This window comes from Lampetra planeri, chromosome 75 (assembly GCF_965212315.1).
Source record: "Lampetra planeri chromosome 75, kcLamPlan1.2.h2, whole genome shotgun sequence".
In the NCBI taxonomy this organism is placed as follows: Eukaryota; Metazoa; Chordata; class Hyperoartia; order Petromyzontiformes; family Petromyzontidae; genus Lampetra; species Lampetra planeri.
The window spans coordinates 3,046,602-3,066,117 of NC_136180.1; positions in this window are offsets into that span (position 1 = coordinate 3,046,602).

Below are 19,516 nucleotides of genomic sequence, written 5' to 3' on the forward strand. Positions count from 1 at the left end.
TAATTCAACCTCAACTATGATATAGTATGCGAACTCTCAATCCCGGAACGTCAACACGGCATCAATACAGTATCATCAATGATTGTCTGATTTCACTTGACAACGGCACATGGATCCCGCATAACGCGATGGTTGTTAGTGAGAGAGAGAGTCGTTAAAACATGCAAATACTATGCTAAGAAAAACCTTAACTTTAATGAATGATTATACTCAATATTGTTCACGCAGTACCGCCCTCCTTATTGATCATACGCAACCCTTATCATGTTGTTAGCACCTTGGGTCACGGGACAGTTGAATATTCTGTAGAGGATGCGAGTACGTGCGGCGATTATGACTGAAAGATACTTGAAAGATTATACGGCGATAAAAAAACAATCAAAAACAGTTATTATTCTTAAAGGCACCAATCTCAACAGATACATCGGCAGGTTATCTGACAACAGAATGGCTCCGAGTAAGGGCCTGCGACGGTGCTCCTTTTCCGAAGATCGTCAGCTGCAGAGAGACCTCCGACTCGGCAGAGGTTGACCCACGCAGGTCGAGTTGAGCTGTCAAGCGGGTCTTGCCCGCCTGCAGAGGAGATGGGGAGCCGCTTGAGTCGAGCCCCGAGAGCCGGCTGAACTCGGCTGAGTCCCAGACGAGCTGAAGAGTCGAGCCGACCCGTTGGTCGCAGCTCGCTCCTGAGTCGACCCTCCCGGTCGAGCTGAAGATGAGTCGAGCCGACCCGCTGGTCGCAGCTCGCTCCTGAGTCGACCCTCTGGTCGAACTCCTGAGCCGACCCTCCCGGTCGAGCTCCTGAGCCGACCCACTGGTCGAACTCGGCTGATGAGTTGACCCTCCTGGTCGAACTGGTTTCCAATGCTCAGGGTCCTTTCTTTTATGCCGAAAAATCCCTTTGGGTCCTGCCCACAAGGCGGGGTTTCTTTCGATTTTTGCTGTGTCAGGATCTGTCCGTAGGTAGGTGTGTCCATGTGTGTGTCCGTACATCCGTGTCCTTGTGTGCATCACCCACGGTATATTCCGTTGTCATACTCCCTCCATAAAATCCATGAGCAAACAATCAGATGTTACAAATTGCCTCAAAATCGTCTCTCTGTCTGGGTGCAATATTATCTCTTGTCTGGCCTTCTTCATGAACCAAAACACAGACGTTACAAATCGTCTCACAGGCGCCTCTGTCCGTGTTGCACGACCTGGAGGGAGGGGCACACTCCCTCCGACCCTCACAGACGCACACAGACATGGTTAAAAAGTTTTAAATTAACATTTGTCCCTTACCATTTCCCAGTTATGATTCTGTATGTAACCTAAGGTGTGTCGTTTCCCATCGTGGTGCTTGACCCAAGTGGAGGTGCCTCCCCGAGCACATACACACTCTCATCCCGCGCTGCGGGGATACAAAGACGGCCGGGATCTCCCTTTCTCTCCGACCCTGGGTTTAACATCGCTCTTTTATTATGTATTTTATTTCGACCTGGTGGTGATTTATCCCGCTATCCTGGCTTTTCATAAGTTTTACTTTTGTCTTTTCATGCATAGGCTTATTATTATTAATTTATTTCCGATATCTTAGGTTAAGGGGTAAGTTTCTTGATCCTAGGAATTCGTATTCCTTGGTGTCTGCATGGTTATATAAGCGGAATATAGTTTACGGTGAATAGCGTTAACATTGATGTTATGTACGATATTATGTATTGTGATGTCTTTAACTTAACTTGTTGGTCAGGGCTTTACTGACATGAAGTTGCATTTCATAGCCTCGCAGTCTTTGCCTCACTCTGTCTCTGCTCGCCGTTGTTGTTGCTGTCCAGCTGACGCCGTTAACTCAAGGCCTCATTAATTTCCGTCACTCCTTGTAGGTGAGGGCGGTTAAACCTTGGAGTCAGTTCTGGTTTTTGTTTGCCTGCTTCTTCTGATGTCCCCTGACCCCGGGAGTTATTATTTCTACTTTTATGGCCTGTCGAAGCCCGACTCGCTGTTGCTGGGCTGGTGGGTCGCTGGGTTGGTGTGTTCCCGGCTTTTTTGCTTACGTTTGCAGTTCGCCGTGCTCTTAATTTTCTTCCCTCTTCAACCTTATATCGACTATTCGCTCCTGTCTGGGTGCGATTCAATTTTGACTTAGGAAGGTTCTGATTGTCATATGCTTTGGGTCCAGTTGTATAAAAAGTATTAAAGTATGGAAATAACATTTCATATTGACTTAATGATGGTGATGGTTCAGTAGGCGTAACTTGTGGCCTGGTTTAATTGGAGTGGGTGTGAATATCGATAACTTTAGCCTATCCTGTTGTTAAATTCCGACTTTAACGTTACTTTAATAGCAATACAGAATAATTGAGCTTTTCGTCTTAACTAGGCGAACACGAACTTCTGGTGACCCCTGCAGCCTTGCTATTCAGCTGAGTCTGCATCCTTGAGATATACAACGCTCTTATTCGTCTCACTGTGGCCATCCAACCTTCTGCTCTGGGAGTGTTATTCTTAATTTCAGGTCAAAGGCCCCCTCACGTTCAGACGCGCAGGTTGTTAATCAGCTCCCTCCCCTGTGTACACAACCTTGAGCTGACCCACTTCGTTTGACCACTCACCCTGGATTTATCTTTCCTTGAGGCAAGGTTGCAAATTCTGTCATCCTAGCCCTCCTCCAGTTCATCACTTAACAACACCTGGTGTTTTGCAGTTTGCTGCGCTTTGGGGTGTTTTCATTCATTATATATCAAGTAAAAAGATAATATATAAAAATATCAAGTTTGGAAGAAGGGTTTAGTATACAACAAGACGGAGCGGATGCGGACCTCGATGCGAGCATCGCTTGTTAGTGAACCAATCACAACGCGCTATCTCTACGATCCTTTTTCCCCAACGCGTGTTTTCACTCACCAACCAATCACGCCGCGCTGCCACTCGATCACTCCCACACCAGCACGACACCGGCACCCAGCCAATCAACATCACACAACCCACGATCCCGCGCTGACCCCTGATCCCTCACCGTCAGCGCGCGTCACCACACACACATCCAATCACAACGCGCTGGCACCCGATCGCTACCCCAGCGCGTATCACCACTACATCACCCCCCCCCCACATAGCTTGCAGCCGTCCCGGCTGCTAACCAACAACCTCCCACATCGTTAACACAACAAACCCCCCCCCCCCAGTGTGCCCCGTAACACAACAACAACACAACAGCAACCTATGTACACTTTGACAATAACCGCAAGAAAAGTTAACAATACCACACACAGCACCTTATATATAAAAAAACTATATACAGCCCAACGAACAACATAATAAAAGCGATTTCTAGAAAACGAACGCGCTCCGCGTCTCTGCAACTAACGAAGTGACGAGGCGCTCCCACTGCCTCGACTCCTCACGTGGCAGGTCAAACAAAGTAGCGCGACCTGGCGCGAATCCGTCTGGCCGGTCCGTCATACGGGACGGGACACTGACGACCGTCAGGCGGCTCCGGCTGCTCTAGACGGCGTGGAACGGGCCTGAAAGGCCCGGCCCCGCCGCGAAGATCCGGCCGCCGGTGGTCGGCAGCTGTCAGTTCCGAGACACCTGGGAGCAGATCAGGCGGAGACATGTGAGGATCAGGCAGAGACATTTCCCCCTTTGGGTCGTCGGTCACGTCACATGCTCGGCCCTCACGACACAATGGGAGGCCATATGGAGGCGAGAACGGTTTCAGTCGGGAGGGGTGGACGTACCACCGTCGTTTTCCCCATTTTATCTGAACGCACTGGGGCCGTGCAACGCGCACGATCTCCACGGGCCCCCGCCATGGCCTCAACAATTTAGGCGACGTAGCCAAGGGCGCCTGAGGGCAATGCAGCCAGGCCCTGTCTCCCGGTTTCCATTCGTGCACGGACACCTTCCGTGCCCGCAGTCGTTCGTTAGCAATCTGGCGAGTCCGCGAATTAAGCCGTGCGGCCTCCCTTGCTTCTGTTAGCTTGTGAATATTGAATTTAATATGTTCCGCCAAATTAGAATTGGTTCGTGGAGCGGACAGGCCAAGCTGCGTTTCCATGGGCGTGTCGGCTTCCCGACCGTACATCAAATAGAATGGGGAAAACCCTGTCGCTGCATGGGGGGCCATTCTGTACGCGGCAAGGACCCCCGGGACCTGCAGGTCCCAATCTACATGTGCCTCACACACCTGCTGGCACAGCATAGAAGTCAAAGTCTTGTGAAGTCTTTCCACCATCCCGTCTGTCTGCGGGTGGTACGGGGAGGTACGCACCTTTTTAGTACCCAATAAATCGCACACCTCTTGCAACAATTTACTCGAAAATTTTTTACCTTGGTCGGTCAGCAAGCGTTCGGGAGCCCCCTTGTCCAGGACATAGCCCTGGACAAAGGCGTCCATCACAGCCGCTGCCGACTGGTTGGCGAGAGGCCACGCCATAGGCCACCGGGTGAAATATTCGACCCCCACCAACAGGTATTTATTCCCTCTAGGCGTGACTGGAAAAGGCCCCAAAATATCGAGTGCAACGAGCTCGTTAGTGCGCGAGACCTGAATCGATTGCAGCGGTGGATTAGCTAGCATGGGCGGTGGTTTCCGTCTGGCGCACTCAACGCACCCCTTCAGAATATTTACCACGTCACTCCCCATTCCCGGCCAATAATAGTCACGCTGAAGCAGGGCAAGCGTTTTGTTTACTCCCAAATGCAAGAGGCGTTCGTGGCCAAAACAAGTTTCCCCCTTACAGCAGAAGGCACCACCAGCGCATGCCGCCGGGACAAACTGTCCCACCTCATCAACATGCCCTGTTTAAGTACATAGGAGCCAGTTCGCTCCTGGTCCTCTTTAGGACCACCCACCCTGCGGCGCAATGCTAGCAGGGTGCTGTCCGCCATTTGGAGGCGGCCCCACTCCCCCAGCGACAATGAGAGCAGCGAGTCCCGATCCTGATAAGTAGCGGGGACATCCCCGATTGGCGCGCCCGCAGTCGCAGCCAATGTCCCCTTATCTTCCACAACCGGCGGTTTACAGCGCGCCGATCCCGATAGACACGCACATTTCTGACACGGCAACAATCGCGACAGGGCATCGGCATTTGTGTTTTGCAACCCCTTACGGTATGTGGTCGTGAACTGATAGTCTTGGAGGACTTCCAACCACCGTGACAATTGGCCCGAGGGTTGGGCGACCCTCAATGAATACTGTAGCGCCGCGTGGTCCGTCCGGACCGTAAAGTGACGCCCATAGAGATACGGTCTGAACTGTTGTACAAAAAAAACAATGGCGAGCAGTTCACGACGGGTGACGCAGTAGTGCTGCTCAGCCGGAGACAACACCCTGCTACCATAAGCGACCACCCTTTCGACTCCCCCAACGACCTGGGACAGTACCCCCCCAATGCCCGTGTTGCTAGCATCCGTGTCTAGCAAGAAGGGACTCTCAAAATCCGGATAACGCAAGGGTGGGGCACCCACCAAGGCGTCCCGGAGGGCGCAGAACGCGGCCTCCTCTTCCGGTCCCCATTTGAACTTCACACCCTTCGCCGTGAGAGCGTGCAAGGGTTTTGCAATAGTGGCGAAGTGCTCAACGAATCGGCGATAATACGAAGCAAACCCAATGAAACTGCGCACGTCTGCAACCGACGTGGGTGTCGGCCATGAACTGACACAGTCCGTCTTTGCGGGATCGGTAGAGATCCCCGAAGAGTCGACAATGTGACCCAAGTATCTAACGGACTTACGAAAAAGGTGGCATTTGGCCGGTTTAAATTTCAATTTAGCCGATCGCATTCGCAAGAACACCCCTCTCAATCGCTGGAGGTGTTCCTCAAATGTTTTACTGAAAACAATGACATCGTCAAGGTAAATCAAGCACGTCTCCCATTGCAAGCCTGACAAAACCAACTCCATAAGGCGCTGAAACGTCGCTGGAGAGGAGTGAAGTCCCATGGGTAACCGTGAGAATTTTTTTACCTTGAGAATTTTTTTACCGTGAGAATTTTTGTACCGTGAGAATTTTTTTGACCGTGAGAAATTTTTTTACTGTGAGAATTTTTTTACCGTGAGAATTTTTTTACCGTGAGAATTTTTTACCGTGAGAATTTTTTACCGTGAGAATTTTTTACCGTTAGAATTTTTTACCGTGAGAATTTTTTACCGTGAGAATTTTTTACCGTGAGAATTTTTTACTTTGAGAGAGAATTTTTTACCGTGAGAATTTTTTACCGTTAGAATTTTTTACCGTGAGAATTTTTTACCGTGAGAATTTTTACCGTGAGAATTTTTTACTGTGAGAGAGAATTTTTTACCGTGAGAATTTTTTACCGTGAGAATTTTTTACCGTGAGAATTTTTTACGGTGAGAATTTTTTACAGTGAGAATTGTTTACCGTGAGAATTTTTTTACCGTGAGAATTTTTTACCGTGAGAATTTTTTACTGTGAGAGAGAATTTTTTACCGTGAGAATTTTTTACCGTGAGAATTTTTTACCGTGAGAATTTTTTACCGTGAGAATTTTTTACGGTGAGAATTTTTTACGGTGAGAATTGTTTACCGTGAGAATATTTTTACCGTGAGAATTTTTTTACCGTGAGAATTTTTTTACCGTGAGAATTTTTTACCGTGAGAATTTTTTACCGTGAGAATTTTTTACCGTGATAATTTTTTACCGTGAGAATTTTTTTACCGTGAGAATTTTTTACCGTGAGAATTTTTTACCGTGATAATTTTTTACTGTGAGAATTTTTTTACGGTGAGAATTTTTTACCGTGAGAATTTTTTACCGTGAGAATTTTTTACCGTGAGAATTTTTTACCGTGAGATTTTTTTTCCGTGAGAATTTTTTACCGTGAGAGAGAATTTTTTACCGTGAGAATTTTTTACCGTGAGAGAATTTTTTACCGTGAGAGAGAATTTTTTACCGTGAGAGAGAATTTTTTACCGTGAGAGAGAATTTTTTACCGTGAGAAATTCTCACGGTAAAAAATTATCACGGTAAAAAAATTCTCACGGTAAAAAATTCTCACGGTAAAAAATTCTCACGGTAAAAAATTCTCACGGTAAAAATTCTCACGGTAAAAAATTCTCTCACGGTAAAAAATTCTCTCTCACGGTAAAAAATTCTCACGGTAAAAAAATTCTCACGGTAAAAAAATTCTCACAGTAAAAAAATTTCTCACGGTCAAAAAAATTCTCACGGTAAAAAAAATTCTCACGGTAAAAAAATTCTCACGGTAAAAAAATTATCACGGTAAAACAATTGTCACGGTAAAAAATTCTCACGGTAAAAAATTCTCACGGTAAAAAATTCTCACGGTAAAAAAATACGGTAATAAAATTCTCACGGTAAAAAATTCTCACCGTAAAAAATTCTCACGGTAAAAAATTCTCACGGTAAAAAATTCTCACGGTAAAAAATTCTCACGGTAAAAAATGCTCACGGTAAAAAATTCTCACGGTAAAAAATTCTCTCTCACGGTAAAAAATTCTCTCTCACGGTAAAAAATTCTCTCACGGTAAAAAATTCTCTCTCACGGTAAAAAAATTCTCTCACGGTAAAAAATTCTCTCTCACGGTAAAAAATTCTCTCTCACGGTAAAAAATTCTCTCACGGTAAAAAATTCTCTCACAGTAAAAATTTCTCACGGTAAAAAATTCTCACGGTAAAAAATTCTCACGGTAAAAAATTCTCACGGTAAAAAATTCTCACGGTAAAAAAATCTCACGGTAAAAAATTCTCACGGTAAAAAATTCTCACGGTAAAAAATTCTCACCGTAAAAAAATTCTCACAGTAAAAAATTATCACGGTAAAAAATTCTCACGGTAAAAAATTCTCACGGTAAAAAAATTCTCACCGTAAAAAACTCACGGTAAAAAATTCTCACGGTAAAAAATTCTCACGGTAAAAAATTCTCTCTCACGGTAAAAAATTCTCTCTCACGGTAAAACATTCTCTCTCACGGTAAAAATTCTCTCTCACGGTAAAAAATTCTCTCTCACGGTAAAAAATTCTCACGGTAAAAAATTCTCACGGTAAAAAATTCTCACGGTAAAAAATTCTCACTGTAAAAAAATTCTCACAGTAAAAAATTATCACGGTAAAAAATTCTCACGGCAAAAAATTCTCACGGTAAAAAAATTATCACGGTAAAAAATTCTCACGGTAAAAAATTCTCACGGTAAAAAATTCTCACGGTAAAAAATTCTCACGGTAAAAAATTCTCACGGTAAAAAAATTCTCACGGTAAAAAAATTCTCACGGTAAAAATATTCTCACGGTAAACAATTCTCACCGTAAAAAATTTTCACGGTAAAAAATTCTCACGGTAAAAAATTCTCACGGTAAAAAATTCTCACAGTAAAAAATTCTCACGGTAAAAAATTCTCACGGTAAAAAATGCTCACGGTAAAAAATTCTCACGGTAAAAAATTCTCACGGTAAAAAATTCTCACGGTAAAAAATTCTCACGGTAAAAAAATCTCACGGTAAAAAATTCTCACGGTAAAAAATTCTCACGGTAAAAAATTCTCACCGTAAAAAAATTCTCACAGTAAAAAATTATCACGGTAAAAAATTCTCACGGTAAAAAATTCTCACGGTAAAAAAATTCTCACCGTAAAAAACTCACGGTAAAAAATTCTCACGGTAAAAAATTCTCACGGTAAAAAATTCTCACGGTAAAAAATTCTCTTTCACGGTAAAAAATTCTCTCTCACGGTAAAAAATTCTCTCTCACGGTAAAAAATTCTCTCTCACGGTAAAAAATTCTCTCTCACGGTAAAAATTCTCTCTCACGGTAAAAAATTCTCTCACGGTAAAAAATTCTCACGGTAAAAAATTCTCACGGTAAAAAATTCTCACGGTAAAAAATTCTCACTGTAAAAAAATTCTCACAGTAAAAAATTATCACGGTAAAAAATTCTCACGGCAAAAAATTCTCACGGTAAAAAAATTATCACGGTAAAAAATTCTCACGGTAAAAAATTCTCACGGTAAAAAATTCTCACGGTAAAAAATTCTCACGGTAAAAAAATTCTCACGGTAAAAAAATTCTCACGGTAAAAAAATTCTCGCGGTAAAAATATTCTCACGGTAAACAATTCTCACGGTAAAAAATTCTCACGGTAAAAAATTCTCACGGTAAAAAATTCTCACGGTAAAAAATTCTCTCTCACAGTAAAAAATTCTCACGGTAAAAAATTCTCACGGTAAAAAATTCTCACGGTAAAAAATTCTAACGGTAAAAAATTCTCACGGTAAAAAATTCTCACGGTAAAAAATTCTCACGGTAAAAAAATTCTCACAGTAAAAAAATTTCTCACGGTCAAAAAAATTCTCACGGTAAAAAAAATTCTCACGGTAAAAAAATTCTCACGGTAAAAAAATGTTCACGGTAAAAAAATTATCACGGTAAAAAATTCTCACGGTAAAAAATTCTCACGGTAAAAAATTCTAACGGTAAAAAAATCTCACGGTAAAAAAATTCTCACGGTAAAAAAATTGTCACGGTAAAAAATTCTCACGGTAAAAAATTCTCACGGTAAAAAATTATCACGGTAAAAAAATACTCACGGTAAAAAAATTCTCACGGTAAAAAATTCTCACCGTAAAAAATTCTCACGGTAAAAAATTCTCACGGTAAAAAATTCTCACGTAAAAAATTCTCACGGTAAAAAATTCTCACGGTAAAAAATTCTCTCTCACAGTAAAAATTTCTCTCTCACGGTAAAACATTCTCACGGTAAAAAATTCTCACGGTAAAAAAATTCTCACGGTAAAAAATTCTCTCACGGTAAAAAATTCTCTCTCACAGTAAAAATTTCTCTCTCACGGTAAAACATTCTCACGGTAAAAAATTCTCACGGTAAAAAATTCTCACGGTAAAAAATTCTCACGGAAAAAAAATCTCACGGTAAAAAATTCTCACGGTCAAAAATTCTCACGGTAAAAAATTCTCTCTCACGGTAAAAAATTCTCTCTCACGGTAAAAAAATTCTCTCACGGTAAAAAATTCTCTCTCACGGTAAAAAATTCTCTCTCACGGTAAAAAATTCTCTCACGGTAAAAAATTCTCTCACAGTAAAAATTTCTCACGGTAAAAAATTCTCACGGTAAAAAATTCTCACGGTAAAAAATTCTCACGGTAAAAAATTCTCACGGTAAAAAAATCTCACGGTAAAAAATTCTCACGGTAAAAAATTCTCACGGTAAAAAATTCTCACCGTAAAAAAATTCTCACAGTAAAAAATTATCACGGTAAAAAATTCTCACGGTAAAAAATTCTCACGGTAAAAAAATTCTCACCGTAAAAAACTCACGGTAAAAAATTCTCACGGTAAAAAATTCTCACGGTAAAAAATTCTCTCTCACGGTAAAAAATTCTCTCTCACGGTAAAAAATTCTCTCTCACGGTAAAAAATTCTCTCTCACGGTAAAAATTCTCTCTCACGGTAAAAAATTCTCTCTCACGGTAAAAAATTCTCACGGTAAAAAATTCTCACGGTAAAAAATTCTCACTATAAAAAAATTCTCACAGTAAAAAATTATCACGGTAAAAAATTCTCACGGCAAAAAATTCTCACGGTAAAAAAATTATCACGGTAAAAAATTCTCACGGTAAAAAATTCTCACGGTAAAAAATTCTCACGGTAAAAAATTCTCACGGTAAAAAAATTCTCACGGTAAAAAAATTCTCACGGTAAAAAAATTCTCACGGTAAAAATATTCTCACGGTAAACAATTCTCACCGTAAAAAATTTTCACGGTAAAAAATTCTCACGGTAAAAAATTCTCACGGTAAAACATTCTCACAGTAAAAAATTCTCACGGTAAAAAATTCTCACGGTAAAAAATGCTCACGGTAAAAAATTCTCACGGTAAAAAATTCTCACGGTAAAAAATTCTCACGGTAAAAAATTCTCACGGTAAAAAATTCTCACGGTAAAAAATTCTCACGGTAAAAAATTCTCACCGTAAAAAAATTCTCACAGTAAAAAATTATCACGGTAAAAAATTCTCACGGTAAAAAATTCTCACGGTAAAAAAATTCTCACCGTAAAAAACTCACGGTAAAAAATTCTCACGGTAAAAAATTCTCACGGTAAAAAATTCTCTTTCACGGTAAAAAATTCTCTTTCACGGTAAAAAATTCTCTCTCACGGTAAAAAATTCTCTCTCACGGTAAAAAATTCTCTCTCACGGTAAAAAATTCTCTCTCACGGTAAAAATTCTCTCTCACGGTAAAAAATTCTCTCTCACGGTAAAAAATTCTCACGGTAAAAAATTCTCACGGTAAAAAATTCTCACGGTAAAAAATTCTCACTGTAAAAAAATTCTCACAGTAAAAAATTATCACGGTAAAAAATTCTCACGGCAAAAAATTCTCACGGTAAAAAAATTATCACGGTAAAAAATTCTCACGGTAAAAAATTCTCACGGTAAAAAATTCTCACGGTAAAAAATTCTCACGGTAAAAAATTCTCACGGTAAAAAAATTCTCACGGTAAAAAAATTCTCACGGTAAAAAAATTCTCACGGTAAAAATATTCTCACGGTAAACAATTCTCACCGTAAAAAATTCTCACGGTAAAAAATTCTCACGGTAAAAAATTCTCACGGTAAAAAATTCTCTCTCACAGTAAAAAATTCTCACGGTAAAAAATTCTCACGGTAAAAAATTCTCACGGTAAAAAATTCTAACGGTAAAAAATTCTCACGGTAAAAAATTCTCACGGTAAAAAATTCTCACGGTAAAAAAATTCTCACAGTAAAAAAATTTCTCACGGTCAAAAAAATTCTCACGGTAAAAAAAATTCTCACGGTAAAAAAATTCTCACGGTAAAAAAATGTTCACGGTAAAAAAATTATCACGGTAAAAAATTCTCACGGTAAAAAATTCTCACGGTAAAAAATTCTAACGGTAAAAAAATCTCACGGTAAAAAAATTCTCACGGTAAAAAAATTGTCACGGTAAAAAATTCTCACGGTAAAAAATTCTCACGGTAAAAAATTATCACGGTAAAAAAATACTCACGGTAAAAAAATTCTCACGGTAAAAAATTCTCACGGTAAAAAATTCTCACGGTAAAAAATTCTCACGTAAAAAATTCTCACGGTAAAAAATTCTCACGGTAAAAAATTCTCTCTCACAGTAAAAATTTCTCTCTCACGGTAAAACATTCTCACGGTAAAAAATTCTCACGGTAAAAAAATTCTCACGGTAAAAAATTCTCTCACGGTAAAAAATTCTCTCTCACAGTAAAAATTTCTCTCTCACGGTAAAACATTCTCACGGTAAAAAATTCTCACGGTAAAAAATTCTCACGGTAAAAAATTCTCACGGAAAAAAAATCTCACGGTAAAAAATTCTCACGGTCAAAAATTCTCACGGTAAAAAATTCTCTCTCACGGTAAAAAATTCTCTCTCACGGTAAAAAAATTCTCTCACGGTAAAAAATTCTCTCTCACGGTAAAAAATTCACTCTCACGGTAAAAAATTCTCTCACGGTAAAAAATTCTCTCACAGTAAAAATTTCTCACGGTAAAAAATTCTCACGGTAAAAAATTCTCACGGTAAAAAATTCTCACGGTAAAAAATTCTCACGGTAAAAAAATCTCACGGTAAAAAATTCTCACGGTAAAAAATTCTCACGGTAAAAAATTCTCACCGTAAAAAAATTCTCACAGTAAAAAATTATCACGGTAAAAAATTCTCACGGTAAAAAATTCTCACGGTAAAAAAATTCTCACCGTAAAAAACTCACGGTAAAAAATTCTCACGGTAAAAAATTCTCACGGTAAAAAATTCTCTCTCACGGTAAAAAATTCTCTCTCACGGTAAAAAATTCTCTCTCACGGTAAAAAATTCTCTCTCACGGTAAAAATTCTCTCTCACGGTAAAAAATTCTCTCTCACGGTAAAAAATTCTCACGGTAAAAAATTCTCACGGTAAAAAATTCTCACTATAAAAAAATTCTCACAGTAAAAAATTATCACGGTAAAAAATTCTCACGGCAAAAAATTCTCACGGTAAAAAAATTATCACGGTAAAAAATTCTCACGGTAAAAAATTATCACGGTAAAAAATTCTCACGGTAAAAAATTCTCACGGTAAAAAAATTCTCACGGTAAAAAAATTCTCACGGTAAAAAAATTCTCACGGTAAAAATATTCTCACGGTAAACAATTCTCACCGTAAAAAATTTTCACGGTAAAAAATTCTCACGGTAAAAAATTCTCACGGTAAAAAATTCTCACAGTAAAAAATTCTCACGGTAAAAAATTCTCACGGTAAAAAATGCTCACGGTAAAAAATTCTCACGGTAAAAAATTCTCACGGTAAAAAATTCTCACGGTAAAAAATTCTCACGGTAAAAAAATCTCACGGTAAAAAATTCTCACGGTAAAAAATTCTCACGGTAAAAAATTCTCACCGTAAAAAAATTCTCACAGTAAAAAATAATCACGGTAAAAAATTCTCACGGTAAAAAATTCTCACGGTAAAAAAATTCTCACCGTAAAAAACTCACGGTAAAAAATTCTCACGGTAAAAAATTCTCACGGTAAAAAATTCTCTTTCACGGTAAAAAATTCTCTTTCACGGTAAAAAATTCTCTCTCACGGTAAAAAATTCTCTCTCACGGTAAAAAATTCTCTCTCACGGTAAAAAATTCTCTCTCACGGTAAAAATTCTCTCTCACGGTAAAAAATTCTCTCTCACGGTAAAAAATTCTCACGGTAAAAAATTCTCACGGTAAAAAATTCTCACGGTAAAAAATTCTCACTGTAAAAAAATTCTCACAGTAAAAAATTATCACGGTAAAAAATTCTCACGGCAAAAAATTCTCACGGTAAAAAAATTATCACGGTAAAAAATTCTCACGGTAAATAATTCTCACGGTAAAAAATTCTCACGGTAAAAAATTCTCACGGTAAAAAAATTCTCACGGTAAAAAAATTCTCACGGTAAAAAAATTCTCACGGTAAAAATATTCTCACGGTAAACAATTCTCACCGTAAAAAATTCTCACGGTAAAAAATTCTCACGGTAAAAAATTCTCACGGTAAAAAATTCTCTCTCACAGTAAAAAATTCTCACGGTAAAAAATTCTCACGGTAAAAAATTCTCACGGTAAAAAATTCTAACGGTAAAAAATTCTCACGGTAAAAAATTCTCACGGTAAAAAATTCTCACGGTAAAAAAATTCTCACAGTAAAAAAATTTCTCACGGTCAAAAAAATTCTCACGGTAAAAAAAATTCTCACGGTAAAAAAATTCTCACGGTAAAAAAATGTTCACGGTAAAAAAATTATCACGGTAAAAAATTCTCACGGTAAAAAATTCTCACGGTAAAAAATTCTAACGGTAAAAAAATCTCACGGTAAAAAAATTCTCACGGTAAAAAAATTGTCACGGTAAAAAATTCTCACGGTAAAAAATTCTCACGGTAAAAAATTATCACGGTAAAAAAATACTCACGGTAAAAAAATTCTCACGGTAAAAAATTCTCACCGTAAAAAATTCTCACGGTAAAAAATTCTCACGGTAAAAAATTCTCACGTAAAAAATTCTCACGGTAAAAAATTCTCACGGTAAAAAATTCTCTCTCACAGTAAAAATTTCTCTCTCACGGTAAAACATTCTCACGGTAAAAAATTCTCACGGTAAAAAAATTCTCACGGTAAAAAAATTCTCACAGTAAAAAAATTTCTCACGGTCAAAAAAATTCTCACGGTAAAAAAAATTCTCACGGTAAAAAAATTCTCACGGTAAAAAAATGTTCACGGTAAAAAAATTATCACGGTAAAAAATTCTCACGGTAAAAAATTCTCACGGTAAAAAATTCTAACGGTAAAAAAATCTCACGGTAAAAAAATTCTCACGGTAAAAAAATTGTCACGGTAAAAAATTCTCACGGTAAAAAATTCTCACCGTAAAAAATTCTCACGGTAAAAAATTCTCACGGTAAAAAATTCTCACGTAAAAAATTCTCACGGTAAAAAATTCTCACGGTAAAAAATTCTCTCTCACAGTAAAAATTTCTCTCTCACGGTAAAACATTCTCACGGTAAAAAATTCTCACGGTAAAAAAATTCTCACGGTAAAAAATTCTCTCACGGTAAAAAATTCTCTCTCACAGTAAAAATTTCTCTCTCACGGTAAAACATTCTCACGGTAAAAAATTCTCACGGTAAAAAATTCTCACGGTAAAAAATTCTCACGGAAAAAAAATCTCACGGTAAAAAATTCTCACGGTCAAAAATTCTCACGGTAAAAAATTCTGACGGTAAAAAATTCTCACGGTAAAAAATTCTCACCGTAAAAAAATTCTCACAGTAAAAAATTATCACGGTAAAAAATTCTCACGGTAAAAAATTCTCACGGTAAAAAAATTATCACGGTAAAAAATTCTCACGGTAAAAAATGCTCACGGTAAAAAATGCTCACGGTAAAAAATTCTCACGGTAAAAAATTCTCACGGTAAAAAAATACGGTAATAAAATTCTCACGGTAAAAAATTCTCACGGTAAAAAATTCTCACGGTAAAAAATTCTCACGGTAAAAAATTCTCACGGTAAAAAATTCTCACGGTAAAAAATTCTCACGGTAAAAAATTCTCTCACGGTAAAAAATTCTCTCACGGTAAAAAAATTCTCTCACGGTAAAAAATTCTCACGGTAAAAAATTCTCTCTCACGGTAAAAAATTCTCTCACGGTAAAAAAATTCTCTCACAGTAAAAATTTCTCTCTCACGGTAAAACATTCTCACGGTAAAAAATTCTCACGGTAAAAAAATTCTCACGGTAAAAAAATTCTCACAGTAAAAAAATTTCTCACGGTCAAAAAAATTCTCACGGTAAAAAAAATTCTCACGGTAAAAAAATTCTCACGGTAAAAAAATGTTCACGGTAAAAAAATTATCACGGTAAAAAATTCTCACGGTAAAAAATTCTCACGGTAAAAAATTCTAACGGTAAAAAAATCTCACGGTAAAAAAATTCTCACGGTAAAAAAATTGTCACGGTAAAAAATTCTCACGGTAAAAAATTCTCTCTCACAGTAAAAATTTCTCTCTCACGGTAAAACATTCTCACGGTAAAAAATTCTCACGGTAAAAAAATTCTCACGGTAAAAAAATTCTCACAGTAAAAAAATTTCTCACGGTCAAAAAAATTCTCACGGTAAAAAAAATTCTCACGGTAAAAAAATTCTCACGGTAAAAAAATGTTCACGGTAAAAAAATTATCACGGTAAAAAATTCTCACGGTAAAAAATTCTCACGGTAAAAAATTCTAACGGTAAAAAAATCTCACGGTAAAAAAATTCTCACGGTAAAAAAATTGTCACGGTAAAAAATTCTCACGGTAAAAAATTCTCACGGTAAAAAATTATCACGGTAAAAAAATACTCACGGTAAAAAAATTCTCACGGTAAAAAATTCTCACCGTAAAAAATTCTCACGGTAAAAAATTCTCACGGTAAAAAATTCTCACGTAAAAAATTCTCACGGTAAAAAATTCTCACGGTAAAAAATTCTCTCTCACAGTAAAAATTTCTCTCTCACGGTAAAACATTCTCACGGTAAAAAATTCTCACGGTAAAAAAATTCTCACGGTAAAAAATTCTCTCACGGTAAAAAATTCTCTCTCACAGTAAAAATTTCTCTCTCACGGTAAAACATTCTCACGGTAAAAAATTCTCACGGTAAAAAATTCTCACGGTAAAAAATTCTCACGGAAAAAAAATCTCACGGTAAAAAATTCTCACGGTCAAAAATTCTCACGGTAAAAAATTCTGACGGTAAAAAATTCTCACGGTAAAAAATTCTCACCGTAAAAAAATTCTCACAGTAAAAAATTATCACGGTAAAAAATTCTCACGGTAAAAAATTCTCACGGTAAAAAAATTATCACGGTAAAAAATTCTCACGGTAAAAAATGCTCACGGTAAAAAATGCTCACGGTAAAAAATTCTCACGGTAAAAAATTCTCACGGTAAAAAAATACGGTAATAAAATTCTCACGGTAAAAAATTCTCACGGTAAAAAATTCTCACGGTAAAAAATTCTCACGGTAAAAAATTCTCACGGTAAAAAATTCTCACGGTAAAAAATTCTCACGGTAAAAAATTCTCTCACGGTAAAAAATTCTCTCACGGTAAAAAAATTCTCTCACGGTAAAAAATTCTCACGGTAAAAAATTCTCTCTCACGGTAAAAAATTCTCTCTCACGGTAAAAAATTCTCTCACGGTAAAAAAATTCTCTCACAGTAAAAATTTCTCTCACGGTAAAAAATTCTCACGGTAAAAAATTCTCACGGTAAAAAAATTCTCACGGTAAAAAATTCTCACGGTAAAAAATTCTCACGGTAAAAAATTCTCACGGTAAAAAATTCTCACGGTAAAAAATTCTCACCGTAAAAAAATTCTCACAGTAAAAAATTATCACGGTAAAAAAGTTCTCACGGTAAAAAATTCTCACGGTAAAAAAATTCTCACCGTAAAAAACTCTCACGGTAAAAAATTCTCACGGTAAAAAATTCTCACGGTAAAAAATTCTCACGGTAAAAAATTCTCTCTCACGGTAAAAAATTCTCTCTCACGGTAAAAAATTCTCTCTCACGGTAAAAAATTCTCTCTCACGGTAAAAAATTCTCTCTCACGGTAAAAATTATCTCTCACGGTAAAAAATTCTCTCACGGTAAAAAATTCTCTCTCACGGTAAAAAATTCTCTCTCACGGTAAAAAATTCTCTCTCACGGTAAAAAATTCTCACGGTAAAAAATTCTCACGGTAAAAAATTCTCACGGTAAAAAATTCTCACGGTAAAAAATTCTCCCTGTAAAAAAATTCTCACAGTAAAAAATTATCACGGTAAAACAATTGTCACGGTAAAAAATTCTCACGGTAAAAAATTCTCACGGTAAAAAATTCTCACGGTAAAAAAATACGGTAATAAAATTCTCACGGTAAAAAATTCTCACGGTAAAAAATTCTCACGGTAAAAAATTCTCACGGTAAAAAATTCTCACGGTAAAAAATTCTCACGGTAAAAAATACTCACGGTAAAAAATTCTCACGGTAAAAAATTCTCTCTCACGGTAAAAAATTCTCTCACGGTAAAAAATTCTCTCACGGTAAAAAATTCTCTCTCACGGTAAAAAAATTCTCTCACGGTAAAAAATTCTCACGGTAAAAAATTCTCTCTCACGGTAAAAAATTCTCTTTCACGGTAAAAAATTCTCTCACGGTAAAAAATTCTCTCACGGTAAAAATTTCTCTCACGGTAAAAAATTCTCACAGTAAAAAATTCTCACGGTAAAAAAATTCTCACGGTAAAAAATTCTCACGGTAAAAAATTCTCACGGTAAAAAATTCTCACGGTAAAAAATTCTCACGGTAAAAAATACTCACGGTAAAAAATTCTCACGGTAAAAAATTCTCTCTCACGGTAAAAAATTCTCTCTCACGGTAAAAAATTCTCTCACGGTAAAAAATTCTCTCTCACGGTAAAAAAATTCTCTCACGGTAAAAAATTCTCACGGTAAAAAATTCTCTCTCACGGTAAAAAATTCTCTTTCACGGTAAAAAATTCTCTCACGGTAAAAAATTCTCTCACGGTAAAAATTTCTCTCACGGTAAAAAATTCTCACGGTAAAAAATTCTCACGGTAAAAAAATTCTCACGGTAAAAAATTCTCACGGTAAAAAATTCTCACGGTAAAAAAATTATCACGGTAAAAAATTCTCACGGTAAAAAATGCTCACGGTAAAAAATGCTCACGGTAAAAAATTCTCACGGTAAAAAATTCTCACGGTAAAAAAATACGGTAATAAAATTCTCACGGTAAAAAATTCTCACGGTAAAAAATTCTCACGGTAAAAAATTCTCACGGTAAAAAATTCTCACGGTAAAAAATTCTCACGGTAAAAAATTCTCACGGTAAAAAATTCTCTCACGGTAAAAAATTCTCTCACGGTAAAAAAATTCTCTCACGGTAAAAAATTCTCACGGTAAAAAATTCTCTCTCACGGTAAAAAATTCTCTCTCACGGTAAAAAATTCTCTCACGGTAAAAAAATTCTCTCACAGTAAAAATTTCTCTCACGGTAAAAAATTCTCACGGTAAAAAATTCTCACGGTAAAAAAATTCTCACGGTAAAAAATTCTCACGGTAAAAAATTCTCACGGTAAAAAATTCTCACGGTAAAAAATTCTCACGGTAAAAAATTCTCACCGTAAAAAAATTCTCACAGTAAAAAATTATCACGGTAAAAAAGTTCTCACGGTAAAAAATTCTCACGGTAAAAAAATTCTCACCGTAAAAAACTCTCACGGTAAAAAATTCTCACGGTAAAAAATTCTCACGGTAAAAAATTCTCACGGTAAAAAATTCTCTCTCACGGTAAAAAATTCTCTCTCACGGTAAAAAATTCTCTCTCACGGTAAAAAATTCTCTCTCACGGTAAAAAATTCTCTCTCACGGTAAAAATTATCTCTCACGGTAAAAAATTCTTTCACGGTAAAAAATTCTCTCTCACGG